Consider the following 20,570-nt stretch of genomic DNA (forward strand, 5'->3'; position numbering starts at 1 on the left):
GGTTGGGCTATACTACAGTTGTGAGAAAAAAGCCATGTAATACGTCACGGGAGAAGAGAATGTGGCTGAAGAACGAGCTTCAAAATATGTTCGATGCACAGATAATTCGTCCATCCACGTCTACAATCGCGTCGCCCATCACTCAAGTTTGGCAGCAGTGCGCAACAACTTCGCATTGTCTTATACACCACGGTCTTTACGCAGCTCGCTTCAAGCCTGTCCACAATGAAACTGCCCTCGCAATCAAGCGAGGATCTGTCCCATCTACCGGCGATCACATCAGTCATAATCGGCTATGTGTGAGGCGAGGCCACTGCTACTGCGCAGTGCAGAACGGTTCCGCGACCCTGCATATATAAAGGGACCATCCACTTGAGTGATTTTCAGTTTGGCAGCAGTGCGCAACGACTTCACATCGTCTTTACACCATGTTCTTTACGCAGGTGAGCTTTGTTTTACTTGCCTTATACGATAAGGTCGCTGTCCCTTGCACTGCTGTCAAACATTAGTGCTTGTTTTCCTGTCATGGCGAAGGATATTAACAAACCACTCTAGGTCTTAAAAAGAGAAATTCGTGCTGAAATCCGAGATTTCAAACAGAGTGTTGATCACTGTAGTGAAACTAGTGACAATGTCAATTTGCTCGTGCAAGAAATCAAGGCCTTGCGCGAGGAACTCGCAACGACAAGGAAAACTAATGAGCAACTCATTTCAGAAAATAGGCAGTTCCAAATGAAAGTAGAAGGGTTAGAACAATATACCCGCGCTAACAAATTTGAAAGTAAGGGCGCACCTGATGAGGAAGAACCACTTGACATAGTGAAAAAAATGTGTGCTGCTATTCAGGAGCCAGTTACCGAATCTGACATTCATACTTGCCATAGGGTGGGTACAAGTAAGCAACGAAGTAGAAGTATTGCTGTACGTTTTGTGCGTCGCGACAAACGAAATGCTGTTCTCATGAAAGCCAGGAAAGAAAGGCCCTCGGCTAAAACAATTGGTTTTAAGATTTCAGCTCCCATCTTTGTAAACGAAAACTTAACGCAGCAGGGTAAACAATTAGTTGGTGCTGCGGTGGCAAAGAAAGGAGAAGTTGGCTGGAAATTCGTTCGGCGCAGGGAGGAAAAATCTTTCGAAGGAAATCGGAAGCATCAGAGAAGCTTAGAATTTGTTGTCGGGGAGATGTTGACATGATGCCTCAACAGCTAATTTCATGACATTTTGGGTTTGGCGAGCTGCCTCAAGGTGGCTAAGAAGGCAGGTTGCCAATATTATGACTAATATAGGCTCTGTCATACCTTCAACGGGTTGTCTAAGCAGTTCGCTGCATTTCATCTAAATGTTCGAAGTATTAAATATAAAACTGATAGCCTCAGTTTGTTCTTTGAGCGTCTTGACATTAAATTTGATGTATTGTTATTTACTGAATCCTGGTTAACTCTGAATGACAGACGACCACACTTTGTAGGATATGTGTATAATGGCATTGTCCGTCCTTCTAACCAAGGTGCTGGAATGTGTCCCTATGTTAAAGATTCCCTCACTTATGATGTTCTTGACGAAATGACCTGTATGACGCCTAGTATCAAATGTGTCACAGTGTGTACAAAACGTTACCGTTGCAGCTGTTTTTCGACCTCCCGCGGGGTATAAGTCTGATTTTCTTTAGTTTTATCGAAATCTTACTGCGAAAAAACCTTTTGATGCCTAGTCCATTTCTTATCATGGGCGATGTCACCATCGACAAGCTCAGTGGGGCGGCATCTTGTAAACAGTTGGAAACTATTCTTGATTCATTTGCTTGCTCAAATGTCATTACGTAACCTACTCGTCTTACTGACCACAGTGCCAGCTTACTTGACATCAGTATCACAAACACCCAAAAACAAAATTGGACTAGTGGTATATTATACCTCGACATTAGTCATCATCATCATCATCATTTATTTTCCTTAAGGACCCCTGTCGGGGTATTACATAAGGGGGGGTTACAGAAGATAAGGATAGAAACAAAGATATGGTTACAATTTCTTACAAGACTCAGCCTGTGGATTCGCATTAAAACAAACAAACAACAACAGCCAAAAAGCCAAGAGGCACACTGAATAGAATGCAAGAGCAAATCAGCAAAACAGTCACAATGCGAGACGGCAATCGCAAAAGAATGAAGGCACAGTACGGTCATTATAAGGTTAGGGTTTAAGGTGATCAGTAAGCAGCTGCTTGAAGATAATGGGGTTGCGCTCATTGACAACTCTATCTGGTAAATTGTTCCACTCTATAATGGCGCTAGGCAAAAACGATTGATTAAAAGAAAACGTTGAACCATGCAAGCGCTGGATGCTGCAAGAGTTAAAAAGGCGACGAGATGTACGGGTTGGTGGGATTAGAAGCCTTCCATGCAGTTCGGGGAAGTTATAATAAAGTCGCTGCAAAAGGCACAGTTTCGCAATTTTCCGACGCAACACCAATGGTTCGAGTCCTAGAGATGATTTAATCGCACTGACACTTTCTTCACGGCTGTACCTGGAAGTGATGAATCTAGCGGCACGATTTTGTATTGATTCTAACATATTAATTAAGTAAGCTTGGTGCGGGCTCCAAATAGCTGAGGCGTATTCAAGTTTACTTCGAATAAAAGTTTCATAAGCTAGTTTTCTTGTGGATGAGGGACACAGCGCAAGGGTACGTCTGACGTAACCAAGTGATTTATTAGTGTCGGTAGCCAATTTTGTTATATGGTCGCACCAGGTCAACTTGCTATTAATAGTAATACCGAGATAACGATACGATTCAACGGTGGATAGGGCTGTCGAGTTTAAAAAGTACGAGTGATTCTTGTTAGAGTGTTTACGGGATACCTGCATAACTTTACATTTGGAGATGTTAAGTTTCATTAAAGAGTTGGAACACCAGGTTTCTAATGAATGTAAGTCTTTTTGGAGCGTTGCATGGTCGGCTGGGTCTGTAATGCGACGGTAGATTACGCAGTCATCTGCAAAAAGTCGGATATTGGATGATATGCCGTTGGGAAGGTCGTTTATGAAGATGAGAAAGAGTAGGGGACCGAGGACGGACCCCTGTGGTACTCCGGAGATGACGCTAGCAGTGGTTGAGCAATGATTTCCGATAGCTGTGTACTGGAATCGATTAGTAAGAAAGCAACGGATCCATGACAGTGCGAGAGGGTCGAGACCGAGGCATGAAAGTTTGGCCAAAAGCCGCTGATGGGGAACACAGTCAAATGCTTTGGCGAAGTCTAGATATATGACGTCAGTTTGAAGTGATGAGTCGAAATTCAGGTGAAGTTCAGTAATAAATTCAAAAAGCTGTGTATCGCATGACAAACCAGGCCGGAAACCATGCTGATTGTGAAAAAAGAAGGAATGATCACCGAGGTGACATGCTATTTGCGAATATATTATATGTTCTAGGAGTTTACAGGGAATACTCGTTAGGGAAATGGGGCGATAGTTGGAAGGATCAGAGTGGCTGCCTGACTTATATACCGGTAACACTTTACTAATCTTCCAGTCATTTGGAAGTGAACTATCAGTAATGGACTGGGTAAAAATTATTTGTAATATTAGACTGGAAATTGCTTTAGTACCTTTTAGTATCTTAGCAGTGATGTTATCTGGCCCGGGGGCACTAGAAATCTTTAGGTTATCAATAAGTTTCATAATGCCTTGAGAAGTAATTGTAATGGCAAACATGAGGGGGAAACTGTGGCTGGGCAAATCAAAGTCCTTCAGTGCAGGCTCACGAGTGAAAACAGAAGAAAAATATGAGTTCATTACGTCTGACCGCTGATCATGCGGCACGTTTGAACCGTCAGGATAAGTCAAGGAAATGTTATTGGATCTATTGTTTGGTTTCAGAATATTCCAAAATTTTCTGGGGTTGACACGTATGATGTTAGACAAATCGTGGTGGAAGAACTTGGATAGGAAGTGATCACCTTCCTATCATTACATTTTTGCCCGTCGCCAGCGACAGGCTGAACCCTCATGAAAAGTCGGACTATCGTAAGATAAATTCACATCTGCTACGCCAATTTTAATATGCGCTGGAAGATACAAACTTCAACCTGGTTTACGCAGAAAGTGACCCTGACAAATCATACCGCCTTTTCTTCCACACGCTTAAAGCTATCTATGATAAATGCTTGCCGCTTGTTCAATGCTCCCCGAGGCAAAAAAGAATTCGTAAACCCCGAATTAGTCAATGCTTGTAGAATAGGATCAAAACCAAAACTAAAATGTATCACACACTTGTACAAACAGGTGACGCTGCTCTGCTCAACGAACAAAAAGTTCCGAAATAAATTAAATGCTGATTTGAAAAAAAGCTAAGGCTTACTCTTATCAATGTCTTTTCGCTAGGATATTTTATGATCCGAGAAAGCTTTGAAGTGAGGTTAACAATGTGTCAAACAATTCGAAACTGAAGCGTCCTATTAGTATTTCAGCTTTTGCTCATGGTAAAACGGAGGTTCAAGCACTCACAGATATGAATGAATACTTCCCTAACGTCGGGGAATTTCAGATTTCCAGCAAGAGGGGCCTTAGTACCTAAACTTGTCTCGATTCAGTGCAGAAACGCGTAAGCTTGATACACTCAATTTCTTTGTTTCCGACAAGTCCACAAGAGGTGGAAAATTTATTGGGTAAAATAAAGAACACGTCTCGCCACGAATTGATCACCTGTGTGTTGTACCAATTAAATATTGTCACGAGAGGAAAAGCCAGTCAGTCAGTTATAAGCGAACGGCCGTTTACATTTCCTTTTTGCAGCAGCTACCACGCACACTTCTTCTTCCTCGACTTCCAGCGTAACTAGTGCGTGCCATTACCCCTCCCTCCAATAAATAAATAAATAAATAAATAAATAAATAAATAAATAAATAAATAAATAAAGTTGGGGAGATGTTAAATGCCACAAGGAGAAAATAAAAGAAGTGAAAAAGACAACGGACGTGAAGACAGGGGCCGCATCACAAAGTTTGTGGATGAGAGTCAGCGCGAATGGTAGGGCTTCATTCTGGTAACGTGAACAATGTCAGGGGAACGTGGTCTACAGGAGTGGTGCGAAGTGTCGGCTGGAATAACTTCGCAGTTGACAGGACTTAGACGACGCAAAACTATGTAGGGGCCAAAGTAGCGGCGCAATAATTTTTCTGACCGGCCTCGTTGACGTATAAGAGTCCAAACCCATACAAGATCTGCCGGGTTGTATGTGACGTCTCGATGGCATATGTTGTATCGACGAGCATCTTGACTTTGTCGGGATAGAATTCGGTGCCGCGCTGCTTCGGCACGCTGAACAAAGGCGTTTGTATCTGGTGCGGTAGGTTGAGACGAAGTTGGTAGGAGCATCACGTCGAGCATAGTGGTGACGTCGCATCCGTAGACCAGACGAAAAGAAGGAAACCCGGTGGTTTCTTGTAGGGCAGTGTTGTACGCGAATGTCACATATGGGAGCAGTTCGTCCCAATTTTTATGATCCATGGCAACATACATGGAAAGCATATCCGCAATTGTTTTTTGAGACGCTCAGTTAAACCGCTAGTCTGCGGGTGATACGCAATTGCCGTACGGTGCGTTGTTCCACTCAGCTGCAGAATATCTCGGACCAACTGGGCAGTGAAGGCCGTACCACGGTCTGTGATGACAGCGGGAGCACCATGTCGAAGGACGATATTTTTGATAAAGAAGTTAGGAACATCTGAAGCTCGCTGAACGGCTTGTGTTTCGCAGTATCGAGTGAAGTAATCGGTGGCGACAACGATCCAGCGGTTATCAGCCGAAGACTTGGGAAATGGGCCGAGTAAATCCATCCCGACTTGTTCAAAAGGTGAACAAGGAGGTCGGACAGGCTGAAGCAGACCGGCTGGTTTCAGTGGTGGAACTTTGCGGCGCTGGCAATCTCGACAACTTCTGACGTACTGCTTCACGGTTTTTGTGAGTTTTCGCCAATAGTACTTCTGCTTGATCCTCGCGAGAGTACGCGTGAAACCAAGATGCCCGGACGTTGGTTCGTCGTGGCATGCACGTAGAACGTCGTCGCGGAGAGTAGCGGGAACAACGAGCAGGAAAACGGTTGCCGTAGGGTGAAAGTTCCGCTTGTATAGGATGTCGCCACGTAGGCAGAAAGAGGACAAGTGACGCGCGAACTGCCGTGGGGGTCGTGGGCGGCTTCCTTCAAGGTATTCAATCAAGGGCTGGAGCTCGGAATCTTGTCGTCGCTGTTGAGCAAGGTTTAAAGACGGAAGAGTACAAAGAAAACCAGAATCGTCGTCAGTATCTAGTGGTGCGGGTTCGACGGGGGCGCGGGAGAGACAGTCGGCGTCAGTGTGTTTCTGGCCAGACTTATAGACGATGGTCACATCAAATTCCTGGAACCGAAGGCTCCATCTTGCGAGGCGGCCTAAAGGATCGTTGAGATTCGCCAGCCAGCAGAGAGAGTGGTGGTCGCTGACGACACGGAAGGGGCGTCCGTACAGGTATGGGCGGAATTTCTGGATAGCCCATATGACTGCGAGACATTCTTTTTCAGTTGCTGAGTAGTTTTTTTTCAGCAGCACACAAGCTTCGGCTGGCATACGCAATAACGCGCTCAACACCTGCTTGAAACTGTACGAATGTCGCTCCGAGACCAACGTTACTTGCATCAGTATGCACTGCTGTGTCAGCCTCGGTGTCAAAGTGACCAAGGATCGGTGGTGTCTGTAGACGTCGCTGAAGGTCGTGGAAGGCGTCGGATTGTGCCGGGCCCCAAACAAATGTGACGTCGTTCTTGATGAGTCATTGGAAAGGTTCGGCGATTTCAGAAAAAATGGGTACAAAACGGCGATAATACGCACAAAGCCCTAAAAATCGGCGGACATCATGTTTTGTCTTCGGTATCGGGAACAGAGCAACGGCCATGGCTTTGTCGGGGTCAGGGCACACACCGGTGCTGCTGACAATATGACCTAGAGATTTGAGCTCCTCGTAGCCAAAGTGACATTTTTCGGGCTTCAGGGAGAGGCTGGCGGTGCGGATAGCTTGAAGAACCGCCTCAAGCCGCTGGATGGGTTGTTCAAACGTGGTGGAAAAAACTACATCGTCTATGTAGACTAAACACGAGTTCCACTTGAAGTCAGATAAAACTGTGTCCATCATGCGTTGAAATGAGGCCGGAGCGGAACACAACACAAAAGGGAGGACCTTAAATTGATAGAGAACGTCGGGTGTTATAAACGCCGTTCTTTCCTGGTCCCGTTCGTCAACTTCAATTTGCCAGTACCCACAACGCAGATCCATTGAAGAAAAGTAACGGGCATCTCGCAGGTGATCCAAGGAGTCGTCAATTCGAGGAAGTGGATAAACGTCTTTTTTCGTGATCTTGTTCAGTTTGCGATAATCGACACAGAATCGTAGGGAACCGTCATTCTTTTTAACTAATACAACAGGTGAAGCCCAAGGACTTGTCGATGGTTGAATGACATCATCGTCGAGCATTTGTTTAACTTGATGACGAAAAGCATCCTGTTCTCTCTGCGACACGCGATAAGCGTGTTGGCGAACAGGTTGGACGGTCGGTTCTTTGATGATCCTGTGCTTGATTAAAGGAGTCTGTTTGACCTTCGACGTGGTGGCGAAACAGTCGCTAAATGACGATAGCAGAGTGAGGAGCCTCTCCTTCTCGGTTTGGTCTAGCTGTGGGTTGACGTTGATGTGACTGGTCAAGTCCACATCGCTGGGTTCCGGAATCGAGACTGTCGTTACCGAAGCACAGGCGTTGGACTCGACCACTGTTTCAAAGTAGGCCATGGTGGTATGCCTCGCAAAGTACCTGTATTCGCCACTGAAGTTGGTAACTAGAATCGTGGTTTGCCTATGTTGGAGCTCTACGAGACCTCGTGCGACGCCGACTTCGCGATCCAGCAATATGGTGAGGTTACCTTCGGCGATGCCTATTCCTAGTTGGTCTTGGGGGCATTCAACGAGGACGAAGATGCTACTTCGAGGCGGTAACGTCACGCAGTCATCAACCACGCGTAAAGCCGCGCGGTGATGTTCATCCTCCACACTCGAATCCGAAGAAACATAGTAAAAGTCACGAACAAGTCACGAAGGTTAATGATCGCCCCATATTCCTGGAGAAAATCCATGCCCAGTATAACTAGCCGAGAACACTTGGGCAGCACAAGGAAAGACGCTACGAAAGTCGAAGTAGAAGTTGCAAGTCTTGCGGTGCATCGTCCAATGGGTGACACGAGGTGTCCTCCGGCCGTAATCAGATGTGGGCCGTCCCACGCTGTCAGCACCTTGCGTAGCTGAGTGGCCAGTGAGGCACTCATAACCGAGTAGTCAGCTCCCGTATCGACACGTGCAGTTACCGGATAACCGTCAATGGAAACAGTAATAGCAGCAGAAGTTCTTTTTGCAGTTTCGAATGAAGGCGTCAGCGGTACGTCGCGAGGGGATGGCGTCAGCGGAGGATATTTGACGGTTCGCATGACAGCGGCCTCACCCCCGGAGGTCGCCGTTTTCAGTTTCCCCGGCGCGGGCTTCCACCATTGACTCCAGCGGAATCGAAGGCGGGTCGAGCACGGTTTGGTGACGCGTACCGACGAGGTGAAGGCGACCGTGGCTGTCTTCGCTGTGGGGCAGGAGGAAGCCGGCTACTTTCTAATTATTGCTCTATTTCGTGCGGGCGTTCGCCATAGCGCGGGCAACGGGCGTCCGGATGGTATCCCCGCAGACCAATCCGTCGGTACTGGCAGTCGCGATACATGTGACCAGCCTCCCCGCAGTGACAGCACAACGGACTGTTGTCGGGGGTGCGCCATACTGTAGATTTGCGTGGACCAGGATGAAAGGGTGCTTGCGGATTCGTGCGGTGGATTTGACTTGGGGAGCGTCGAGAAATCCCAGCAGGCGGCTACGAAAAACGGCCCGTCGACGGCGCGCAAGCCCGAAGAGCATCCGCGTAGGAGAACGTGGGAGGTTCGTGTTGGTGGCGAGGGATGAACCACTTTGCCGATTTCTCCCCGAATGACATTCGTAAGAACCGTGGCACTGGGAGGTGCCGGAGCCGATGCATAGGACTTCTGCAGTTCTTCTAGAAAAATTTGTCGTATTAGCTCGGTAAGGGACTCCCTGTCATCATTTGCAGGTACGAAAGAACATGCAGCAGTCATGGTGGTCTGGCGTTCATACTGCGAGAGCCGCTGCCGATGCATACGTTCCATGACTGTTGCATCACGAACGAACTGAGAGACTGCTGTAGGAGGATTGCGCACGAGGCCCGCGAAAAGCTGTTCCTTTACGCCTCGCATTAACAGACGCACGTTCTTGTCTTCTGGCATTAGTGGATCGGCCCGGCGGAACAATCGCGTCATGTCTTCGACGAACATAGCGACGGTTTCGTTTGGCATTTGGAACCTCGAAGACAGTGCCTGTTCGGCTGTTTCTTTCCTTTCGGGAGGGCTGAAGGCTTGGCAAAGCAGTCGGTAAAACTCCTGCCAGCTGGTAAATGGGGCTTCGTGGTTCTCGTACCATACTCTCGCCGCGTCTAAAAGGGAAAAGTAAACGTTCTTCAACTTACGGCGATCGTCCCAGTCGTTAAAGGCGGCGACCCGGTCGAAATGGTCCAACCAGTCTTCAACGTCCTCAAAGGCGTCGCCATGGAACTGGTTAGGCGTGCGAGGCGCGCTGAGAATGCATGGTACGGCAGCATTTGGGATCCCCTCGGTTTGGCTTGCGCTAGTTGTTGACATCTTCCTCACGGAGCTTGCCAGGGGACTGTATTGCGGTGGAAGACCTTGGAGGCGACGGCTTCTTCGATAGATTTCTGCCGTGCCCGAGGTACTGGCGTCGGTAGCTTCTGGTTCAGGACCCGTAGGCATACGATGGATGCGTACCCAGCACCTCCACCAGTTTGTCACGAGAGGAAAAGCCAGTCAGTCAGTTCTAAGCGAACGGCCGTTTACAGTTCGTTTTTGCACCAGCTACCACGCACACTTCTTCTTCTTCGACTTCTAGCGTAACTAGTGCGTGCCAATATGTTGCCTCTGTTATCTCTCTGCTGCTAACGCATATAATTATTCAGATGCTGGAAACTGGAATCTTCCCCTCTGATCTTAAGTTTGCCCGCATACGCCCAATACCCAAGTGTGGGGCCCTTAGTGACATATGTAATGACAAGCCAATCTCGGTGCTGCCCATGCTATCCAAAGCCCTTGAAAATGTCATTAACACGCGTCTCGTGAATTTTATAACTAAGCACCACGTTACAAATGACGCCAATCATGATATGGTATGACGAAAATCGCATGTCGGTCCTTAAATTACGACGGTGGTGTAACAACGACAACGTGACGACAGCGACATGTAGACGATGAGATGACGCCAGTAATGTGACGATGACGTTATGACGAAAACGGGACGAAGAAACCCGAATGACGATGATCGCATTAAAAATATGGCATGCTGACGGCGAGAGGACAACGGTTGCGTGATAGCATCTGTGTCACGACGACGCAATGACGGTGATTGCACCGAGGACGGCCTAATCACGGTTGAATGACGAGCGCATGATTACGATAGAATGATCCACAAAGAATGACGTTGATGGATCGACGAAGGTCGTATGACGACGACGGCATAACGAAAATGGGATTACGATACTGACGTGATGACGTTAGTCAAACGAAAGAGTGACTTCGATGGCAGGGTGACAACGGTATGATGACTACTATAAGACGACGATGCAATTACGACGATGGCAAGGCAGTGGGATGGCATGATGACACTGGAATGACGGCGAGGTCATGAGGACAATGACATGACAATGAATAGATCACGAAACCTGTATGACGACAATTTCATGACGACGACATTACAAAATTCTGTTGACGTAGCTATAGTGATGTTGATGGCATGGATAGGACGCCATCACGACGATGATCTAACAATAGAGGCATGATGATGACTGATCATGACGGAATGACAAGGGTGTCATATTCGTGATTGAATGACGACAGTATGATTAGAGTACAATGAAGAATAAAGAATACCATCGATAGAAAGATGACGGCGGTATGACGAGGTTGGTACGAAAACAATGGGATGGCGATACTGAAGTGATCACAAAGCTGGAATGACGACGATTCAACAAGCACGACGCCAAAACTATGGCGGTGTGAACAACGAATGTATGGTGTCTTTGTGAATACGATGGCGCGACGATAACGGCATCACGAGTGTCAGGTGACAAAGCTGGAATCGCGTCGATGCAACGACGACGACGGCATCACGACAACGAGGCTGTACCTGCTGACCGTAGCTATTGGGGAATTTGAATGACTGGGTCGGCGTAGATGGCTTGACGATGGCGGCATGGCGACAGTAGGGTCACGAGGTAATAATAAGGAGATTTGAATGAACACGACGACATGACGACCAGGAGCACCTGCCTAGTGGCCTAAGCAGGTACACCTGGGCCAATCGGTCGGCGTAAGAGGACGGACGGACAGACGGACTCAAAACGGATAAAGAATGCAAGGAATGCTATTCGCATTGAAGATGTTCTCCTTCGAAATCGTGAATTTCTTTCTGCCCGCTCACCGACCACCAACACTGTCAGTTTTATAATTTAGGTTTCTGCACCCTTCACGCAATGAGATGTTTGTAGGGCGACTTCAGCAAAGCGTGGACTGTAGTCTCTCATAACCTAATGCTCGAGAACCTTGCGCACTACGGTATGAAAGCTGGTTTTGTAGCTCTGCCATGCAGTTGTCTCTTCGGTAGGTCTTGCTTGGTGAGTGTCTGTGGTCAACCTTGCTTTGTCTATTTGGTATTTAGTGGTTTGGCCCAAGGTTCTTGATTGCGTCCGCTTCATTCCTTAATTTCCATCAATGTGATTTCCACAGCAATCATGAAGACTCCATATATTTTTTTACGCCAATAGCATCAAAATACTAGAGAGACATGCTGTGTTGAGGAGTGCCGTGCTCTGCAGTCCAACCTATCCTAATTCTCTCATTGGTGACAATTAAACGGGCTCTCTAAGTTCATGTAACACAAGAAATATGGGATATTCGAGTAAAACTGATAATATTCTCTTCCATTGTTCTCTTACACCTCAAGATAAGGGTTGTTGAAATCAGCAAACTAAGTGTACTTTATGGCAGTATGTTAAGCTACTCCGCCCTCATTAAACATTGCCCCCACGGAATGCACATGGTCGGTTCCGTTTTCAGACTTTCACAAGTTTTATCTACCCCATTTCTCTTCCTGAAAATTTTCACATGCATAGCATAATGATTGAAGGTCTGCGTACAAACTTCGTGCTTATATATAATTATAACTTTGTGACATCGCGCACCAAGAACTTTTCTTCAAGTTTCGCTATTTATGCCACACGTCCATCACTTAGCTGCAGGCGTAGCCGTGCCAACGTCCTCTTTTAATGTAACATCATTCGTGGAAACGATATATGCACAGATCTAGAAGCGTCGGTTTCACTATGGGGTCAGTAGAAGACTGCCAGAGAACATAGACCCTTTCACGTTATTGATTATTTCAGCAGACTCTCGCCTTTGCGAAGAACGCAAGTCCACAATATGCTCATTTTTTCCAGTTTGATGCCGATAAAAACATGCTTTCTTCTTTCTCTTCCGAGCTTCGCACTTTCTCTTGAGCCTTATTTCTAGCTGCACTCCTCTCTTGTCTTCTCATTGCTTTCCTTTTTCCCATATATGTACTGTGTCCCTCAATTTTGTGTTATTGCTGAATATTTGGTCATTAGGTACCTGTTAGTCTTTGTATTCGTGACCGCGGCTGTTCTGTAGCCTATAGGCCAACCAAGGCATCCTTTGTCCTACCACGTCCCGATGCCGTCTTAGTAATGCGATCATCGTCATTCTTGTTCCTTCACTCCGGTTTCGTCATAGCGTCCTTGTCACATCACCACACATCTGCGGAGGCGGATGCGCGCGTGATTCTCTCGAGTAACACCGAAAGGAACAGACGTACCGAATGGAAGTGCCGTCTCAACGCAGCAGGAACAGCGCGCCAAGCCGATTTTTTTTTGCTACTTCGCTCATTTGACTGTTTCAAGTGTTAGGTTAACTGAGTAATATATATATATATATATAATATATTATTTTTCATGCTTTTTGTTTGTTGGACTTTTTTAGGGGGAGATCAGTAGGTGACGAATAATTGTATTTCTTTCTCTGCAAGTAGAGTTACTATTGTACTACTCCTTGTTAGTAGAAGATGATGGATGGTACTCGAATGAGCCCACCCATGCGTTATTGTGAGTACGAGCGTTCTCCGCGTTGTAATAAGCGTGGTTTCAATGAGTGCGGGAAGAAAAAGACGTAGTTTTTTTCTGTGCCATGTGTGTGCTATCGTAACGACTATACCGCCTAGAGCAGTACAAAGACAAACTAGCTAAGCAGGTTGGAATGTTAGAAAAGAAATGCAAGAGAGAACGGAAGCAGAAAATAGTGATAGAAGATAAGCATTCCATTGCAGGCTGCCGCGATTTTCGACCAGTCGCCGCAACCTAAGTAAGGGGAAGCGCACCAATCGCACACGTCGGCACCAGCCTCCTCATCCGGTTATCTACTTCACTGTGCTGGCTCGGCCCTATCGAAACTTTCTCCATGTGAGCGTGCTCCTCGCCTCCTCTCAGCCAACTAGATAAAGACACCTTCTCAATGTAGTCAATGCTATTTGCGTTGAAAGCAAAAGAGAGGGACATTCTACAATCGAGATGCGGCATTTCAAACAACGCTGCTGGTTACCGCCCGATGCTTGCGTCGATGGTTACGTAAATTTGACGTCAGGAGATTAGAATAAAAACAGATTGGAATATTTTTACGTCATAGGTCTCCAAGACGAGGCATGTGTACGCTGCAGGAAATATTCAGAAGCCACTCAGCACATCCGTATGCAATGGGAAGGAATTCACCTAGGGAAACCCGCGAGCAACGTGCCCCTTCCAGGAGTGCCTGCACTTGAAGAGTACAGTAGCGTGAACAGTTATTCAATAATTTATTCATTCCTAGTTATAGTAATTGCAGTGCTACGGAGCGATAGCCTAGCTACCGTCTACCGATTGCGTCAGGGTGTTCGCAACGCAAAAGAACAATGGCAGCTTTCACGTGAAATCAGACAAACCTTTGTCTTCAGTCTACATTGCGCCAGCGACAAGTAGTGTATAAACCCTGACGCGGTACCTGCTTTAAAAGGACTTCGTATACCGGGTGTTCAAAATTCTGCTTTATGGTTTTGTTTAAATTAGGCACTGTGAGGCACGCGAAGGTCACCCGTGCAAATAAGTTATCAGTCCAGGTGGATACAAAGTGAGATGTAATTATCGCTGTTAGCAGCCCAATTAATTAATTACCTTTTTACTGACAGCAGTCAGTGTGTGTGTTTGTACTCAAAAGTTAGAGGCAGTCGTGTTTCTAAAAAGTTTCACTCGGAAGAATTCTTCTAGCATGTCTGTGCTCCGAGATATCCGACTCTACATTTTAATTGTCGTTTGCATGATTACACATGCAAGAAAGTGAGGATCGTCGCAAAGCTCATCCCTGATGTGACGCGGCTCTTCTATGCCGCGTTTTGTCTGACACAGGGCGGAGGCGAGGGCAAAGATGATAACTGTTCTCATCCAGCTCTCGGCTGGCAAAATCAAGCTATTACCGCGCGGTGTGCCGCCCAGTTGTTGCTCTTGATTTCAATGAAACTTACAATACTTGGAAATCAGCAGTCACTTTATTTGCGTAGCCCCGGCAAGGAGCATGCCCGCTCGTCTAGTCACCATTACGCACTCGCACTACCCTCCTGCTTCGCCGCTCGCGCTATCATCCCGGCATGGCAGCGGCCGCCATCGTCACAGGCTGCGCGGTCGTGTGTTACGACAGTGGTAGCGGGTTCTTCGATTTTTCTAGTCCGCCAGCCGAGAGGCCAAGCGGGACAGTTTTCATATTTGCCAATTCATCCGCCCCGTTGTCAGACTATTGGCCACACGTAAGAGCCGCGTCACATCAGGAAGGGGCTTTGCGCCGATCCTAACTCCGTTGCAAGAGTACTCGCGAGAACGACAATAAAAATTTGGAGTCAGATGTCTCGGAGCACAGATATGCCCCAAGAATCCTTCCAACTGATACTGTGTAGAAACACAACTGCTTCTAAGTTTTCCATACAAACATACCCAATTACTGCAGTCGACAAAACAATAATAATTCAATTTTAGTTAATTGGACTGCTGACAGCGATAATTATCACCTCACTTTGTGTCCACCTGGATACCTAAGTTACTTGCACAGGTGTTCTTCGCGCGCCTCCCGGTACCTAATTATGAGAATACAACAAACTTAATGCTGAACACCCTGTATATAGCTTAGCCTTAAGAGGAAGCTTTAGCTCGGGCCCAACTCCGACGCGGCCTATTCAAATACACGTAAAAACGCAAAAACGTTTGTCTGAGATAACCCCTGGACCGATTTTAATTAAATTTGTTGCATTTGAAAGAGAAGGTAAATTCTAGTGACTGCTGGAAGCGGAATTTCGATTTACGGCTTGAATTTTCTTAAATCGATTTTCAAATATTTGACCATTTGAAAGAAATGGAAGCACGAAGTTTACAAATTCATAGCTCTGCATCAAGAACTGATATCGCGGTTCTGTAAGCGGCATCCATTAGATCATTCAAAGCGGACAAATTCAATATGTCATTTTACATCTTACGTGAATTTGTTACGTTGGTTACAACGGTTTTGCAAAAGTTGTATTTCCCTATAATTAAATTTTCTTTATATTCATGTGTAACATATCAATTTTGTTCGCCTTAGATGTACTATTAGATGCAATTCACAGAATTGTATTATCATTTTTAGTGGTTGAGTTACAGAGTTGTAAACTTGATACTTTCGTTTTTTGAAGATTTTCGATTTTTGGCAATTTTTAATAAAAAATTCACAACCTAAGTCAAAAATTCGAAACCAACAGTCACTAGATGTTAAGTTTTTCTTTTAAATGCAACAAACCTCGTCAAATTTGGTGCAGTGGTTGCCGAGAAAAACGAATTCTCCTTTTACATGTATTTAGATAGGAGCACTCGAGCTAAAGCTTCCTCTTAAGATGGCTGCCTAAGTTGCGAAATAACAAGTAGCTGACGGCAAAATTAAAGGACATCAACATATATCTTGTGGTGCGCATGGTGCACATATATCTTGTGGTGCGCAAATGGTGGTTTGTTTTATGAGAACTCTCGCACTGTTAAGATTCGTAATGCAAATGATAGACATTTTTGCATCATATACCAACTGCGCCAGGGCCACGTAAATCCGAACATGGTTAAAACCGTAAACATCCGAGGGAGAAGAGAATGACATATTTGCATCTTGGAGTGAAGCGCATAATAGACTGCTTGGGTGTTTTATAATCGTGCCAAAGCTTAGAATTGTGTGGGCAGTACTAGTAACATTAGAGCAGTATTGTGTTACGCTAATCTACTCTATTAGACGAGGCAATAAAGAAAACGTGGCACTGAAGGATCATAAAGTTCTGGAAATAAGGGATTTCGACTATGGATTTTGCATTTAATGTGCGGTGCTGTTCGGAGCGTGCGGGTTTAGGGATGTAGGCGAGATGCTGTCTTCTCCGCTGGCTGCAACAGAACCATGCGCCGGTTCGCACGACAACACCAGAAGTCTCAATCATTTCAACACAGAAATCATACGTGTGGGTGTAAAATCACCCTATGGCGAAAGCTCCACAAACGCCACTCATGTTTTTTTTTTTCTCTGCAGGTCGTTGACCTTGGCATAAAACAAGTTTCTGCCATGGAAATGTTCGTTCTTAGCGGTGAGTCTGGCTGGCTTTACACTGAAGAGCACTCAACTGTTCTCGCTTGTGGCTCTCTAACTGCTTACAATGTTATTTTGCTGTTGTTCACTTTTTTTCCGATGCCTTTGTGGGTGAATGTACAATTTGGTGCTATAGGCCTAGTCAGGCGACGCTTGTGGTCTCCCGCATATCGACAATCACGTATTGCAAATACAAAATATGAAGTACAAATATGAAATGTGATATGCTTAAAGGCGTTACGACACCAACGTCCGAACAGTCTCTCTTTTTTTTTATTTTAAATGAGACTAGAGGGGATAATATATCTATACATGCTAAAAAAAGGGAGCTTTCTGCGCACACTTTGTCTCCGTATTTTAGCTTTAACCCCCCCCCCCCCCCCCCCCCAGCTTTAATTACCGGCATTTTGGCAAATGCGGGGTGGCGTAAATAATTGTCGGCCAATACGGCATCACCTGCCGTGAAACATTTCCAGACACCAGCGGACGTTTCGCTGCGCACGCTGCGGCTTTTTACGGAGCAACACGAGCGTCGCCGTTCACTTGAGCGAGTATTTCCTTCGCTTGAGCGGTGAAAAGCAGCACTAGACCGCCGAGACACATAATATTTAAAAAGAGATATGCATGGCGGCCCTGACGTACTTCCAGCTACTGCAGTCGCTTTCGGTGGCCTTTCATATCGGCTTCTGTTACTTCGAGAAGGACGTTTACTGGGGTGTGTTTCTCTTCGTTCCCCATACGTTTCACCAGACTGCTCTGGGGTTCAACTGAGATATAAAAGAATAATTGCAACTTTGTCTGCACTAAATGCCCTCAAATTCATCTAGCTTTCTGTGGAACGTGCATGGGTTAACATACAATGCATGATTCAAGCTCCCACATTTGTTGTCATGGGCTCTTTAGCGGTCAGTTGCAGTTTTATCTGACTATTTAATATCGCGTTGAGTTAGGTGTCCTTATTCAGAATGAAAATAAGGTAAATGCCGGGGTTTTCACATTTCGTGCTATAGAATAACCACTAGATCGCGCTACGACCTCTGAAACACCATGCCTTACTAAGCTTAGAAAGTGTTTAGCTATCATTAAGAAAATTCATATTTCCCTCAAACTAGCAGTAGGTTTTAGCTTGTTCATCAGCCACATTTAGCTGTGCAGCTACGAGCATCCCTCTAAAGGAGCCGATTAGGTCGTCTTGTTTCAAAGAGAACAAAATTTGTGAGCGATTCCTGAAACGTTGCGGTTACGTCTGCCGATTCGTCAGGGTTCATGATTCTGCTGTTAAGTTTAATGCCCTCACGAAAACTTTATCTCACTATTTTGCATAGTATTTTACTACCCAAGACACCCTCATTTGCATGCAATAGTAGCCTTAAAGTTTCGACTAAGGATTAAAACATTCCCCTCCTCCTCAGTGCCGAGCTCGCTCACGAAGAATAATTATCCACTTTAGATATTCGTACTTCCGGATGGTAGGTCTGGTATTTCGGGCAATCTTTCAAGACGGTTCTGGCGGAATCAGTGATTTCGCATGGCGACATGTTGTTTCGGTTCGGGTGGCAGTTTTAAGTTTCCTCATGTCCCTCGCAGTTCATCTCGTCCCATAGCAGCTAATTGCTGACGTACGCACCATGAAAATTGTGCACTGGAAAGGTTCTGCTAAAACATGGTAGCAAACTTTGACCAAAAGATAGCGCCCGCCCTCCCAGACTCCAAAGATCAGCGCGTTTAGCATGCGCGAGAAGGGCTGCCATACTATTCTTATCCCCGTTTCCGCCACATAAAAGTGGGCTCAACAATGAGGCGAACGCCGAATATAACGAGCTGAAATTTTTGCAATGCTTTTTTGTGACTTTCTTTTTTCTTTGCAAGCTTCGCACGCAAGCATCGATTTGTTTTTCTCAGGGCTCAACGCTTTGCCAAGAGCGCTGAAGTAGCTCACGGCAAACAGGGCGTCTGTTTACCAGAGGTAAGCATTGTGACAAGGGGCTTATTCCTAAGCGTGTCCCGAGATTGAAGGAATGTTTATGGAAGCTTCGGCGCTCTTCGGCAGTGATTACGAAGGGCTTATGTTGTACCATCCCGGCACGGTTGTAATGAGCGAGACTGATATGACAAGGGATACCGCTTACTTCAGGAAACTTTGCAGACAGCACTTGAAATTATGGCGTTATTTATCGACAGAAACTGGGATATGGGAGTGGCTGAGTGCGCCCTTTAGCAAGTAATCTCGCATAAGCACGTAAATGGGAAAATGGGTTTACGCTATACGGACTTGTATTTTATTATACCTCGGGGTACTGTGCGCTGCAAGGATTGTGAAAATACACTTATTCATACTAAATGGCGCAGTATGACACTACTTTCAAAAATATTTAACAGAAAGAACGGAACTACGTGACCCTTTCATTTCATAGTAAGCAAAACAAATCAACTGTGAAAAAATGAAATAACTACCACCTAATGTACGTATTACAACATGGAGAACTATTGCCTTATAACAAAGTAACGCATCCAGTATCTGTTCTTTCTTAATTACTATACCTCAGCCTTCATCAAAAATACCACTGCGCACAAAACATCCTTAGAATGCCAGAGAACTAGATTATTTACCCTTCTTGGCAAATTTATATCGAGCGAGATTATATACGCTTTCTTCCAGCTAAAAGTTTGGAGCTGCATCGGCTTCATAGATACACAGCTAAATGGAATATGTTGCAATTATTCCTCATGGTTCAAGCGAGAGTGCATCGACTGCGGCACGCAAAGCTCCGACTTATTTCTGGCTTGCTAGTTGCTACTTCATTATCAGGTAAGTATCTCGGTGAGCGGGAGGCAAAAAAAAATGAAAGGGTATTTTTTTCTTGTGCCAGTGAGGCAAGAAAGCACCAGAATAAAAAAGTTGAATCCCATATTTACTTGACCTGTGTTAGCGCACATACTGGCTAACAAGGTCACTATACAGGGTGCGCGAACTAGCAAGGGCATAGATTTTATGTAGGATGCACCGTTTTATGCATAAACACTGACTACATATACCATGCCGTTAACTTGGCCATCCCGAGAAGTTTTCCATTTGTAAAGTTCAAGCACCTATTGTTCATTCGATAGCTAACTCTTGTAATACAGTTCTAATGATAAGCAATCAAGAACTTGTGGACAATAAAGCAATACTTAACCAATCTTTTCAGGAAGATACAGCATGCGCGCCCTTCTATTCTTTTGCGAGTAAACAGGAAAGTCCTTGGAGCATGAGAAATGCCGCGTGACTATGCGCCCACTCATGCCAGAAAGCGGGAATTGTCCAGCAGTTTTCGTGTGACGGCGAAGGCCGGCGCGCTACAGCGTGGACAATATCGAATGCAAGCACAACGCAAAGTGTGTCGGAGTCACACATTTGCTTTGAAACGTAATAAGATATTATTATTGTATAAGACTTACATCAAGTATATCTCGATTGAATGGCCAACTTATATGCGCGGCCTCGTTAAGCACTTATCCGTTATTTTTGTTTATCATTTCTCATGTGAAGTTGTATCCACATTAGAGGTTAGCTAGGAGTTCTTCCTGGTGCGGCTGTGAAAGCTGACGCCTTGAACTTCGACGTAGTCCGCATGGGGGTAATCACTAAAAATTTGCTTTAAATAGAATTATTCATGACCGGGGTAGTTGGAGAAGTATGGGAGAGGCCTTT

General features: G+C 45.6%; 1 long non-coding RNA gene across 1 annotated transcript in view; it reads left to right on the forward strand.

Moving 5' to 3' along the window:
* Nucleotides 1-396: 396 nt before the first annotated feature.
* Nucleotides 397-20,570, forward strand: part of LOC140216024 (uncharacterized) — a 63,858-nt gene continuing 43,684 nt past the window's right edge. Inside the window, exons 1-2 of the long non-coding RNA XR_011892670.1 lie at nt 397-443; nt 16,823-16,877. This is a non-coding gene — a long non-coding RNA (uncharacterized lncRNA). The remainder of the gene's footprint in view (nt 444-16,822; nt 16,878-20,570) is intronic.

This window comes from Dermacentor andersoni, chromosome 2, assembly GCF_023375885.2.
Source record: "Dermacentor andersoni chromosome 2, qqDerAnde1_hic_scaffold, whole genome shotgun sequence".
Taxonomy (NCBI): Eukaryota; Metazoa; Arthropoda; class Arachnida; order Ixodida; family Ixodidae; genus Dermacentor; species Dermacentor andersoni.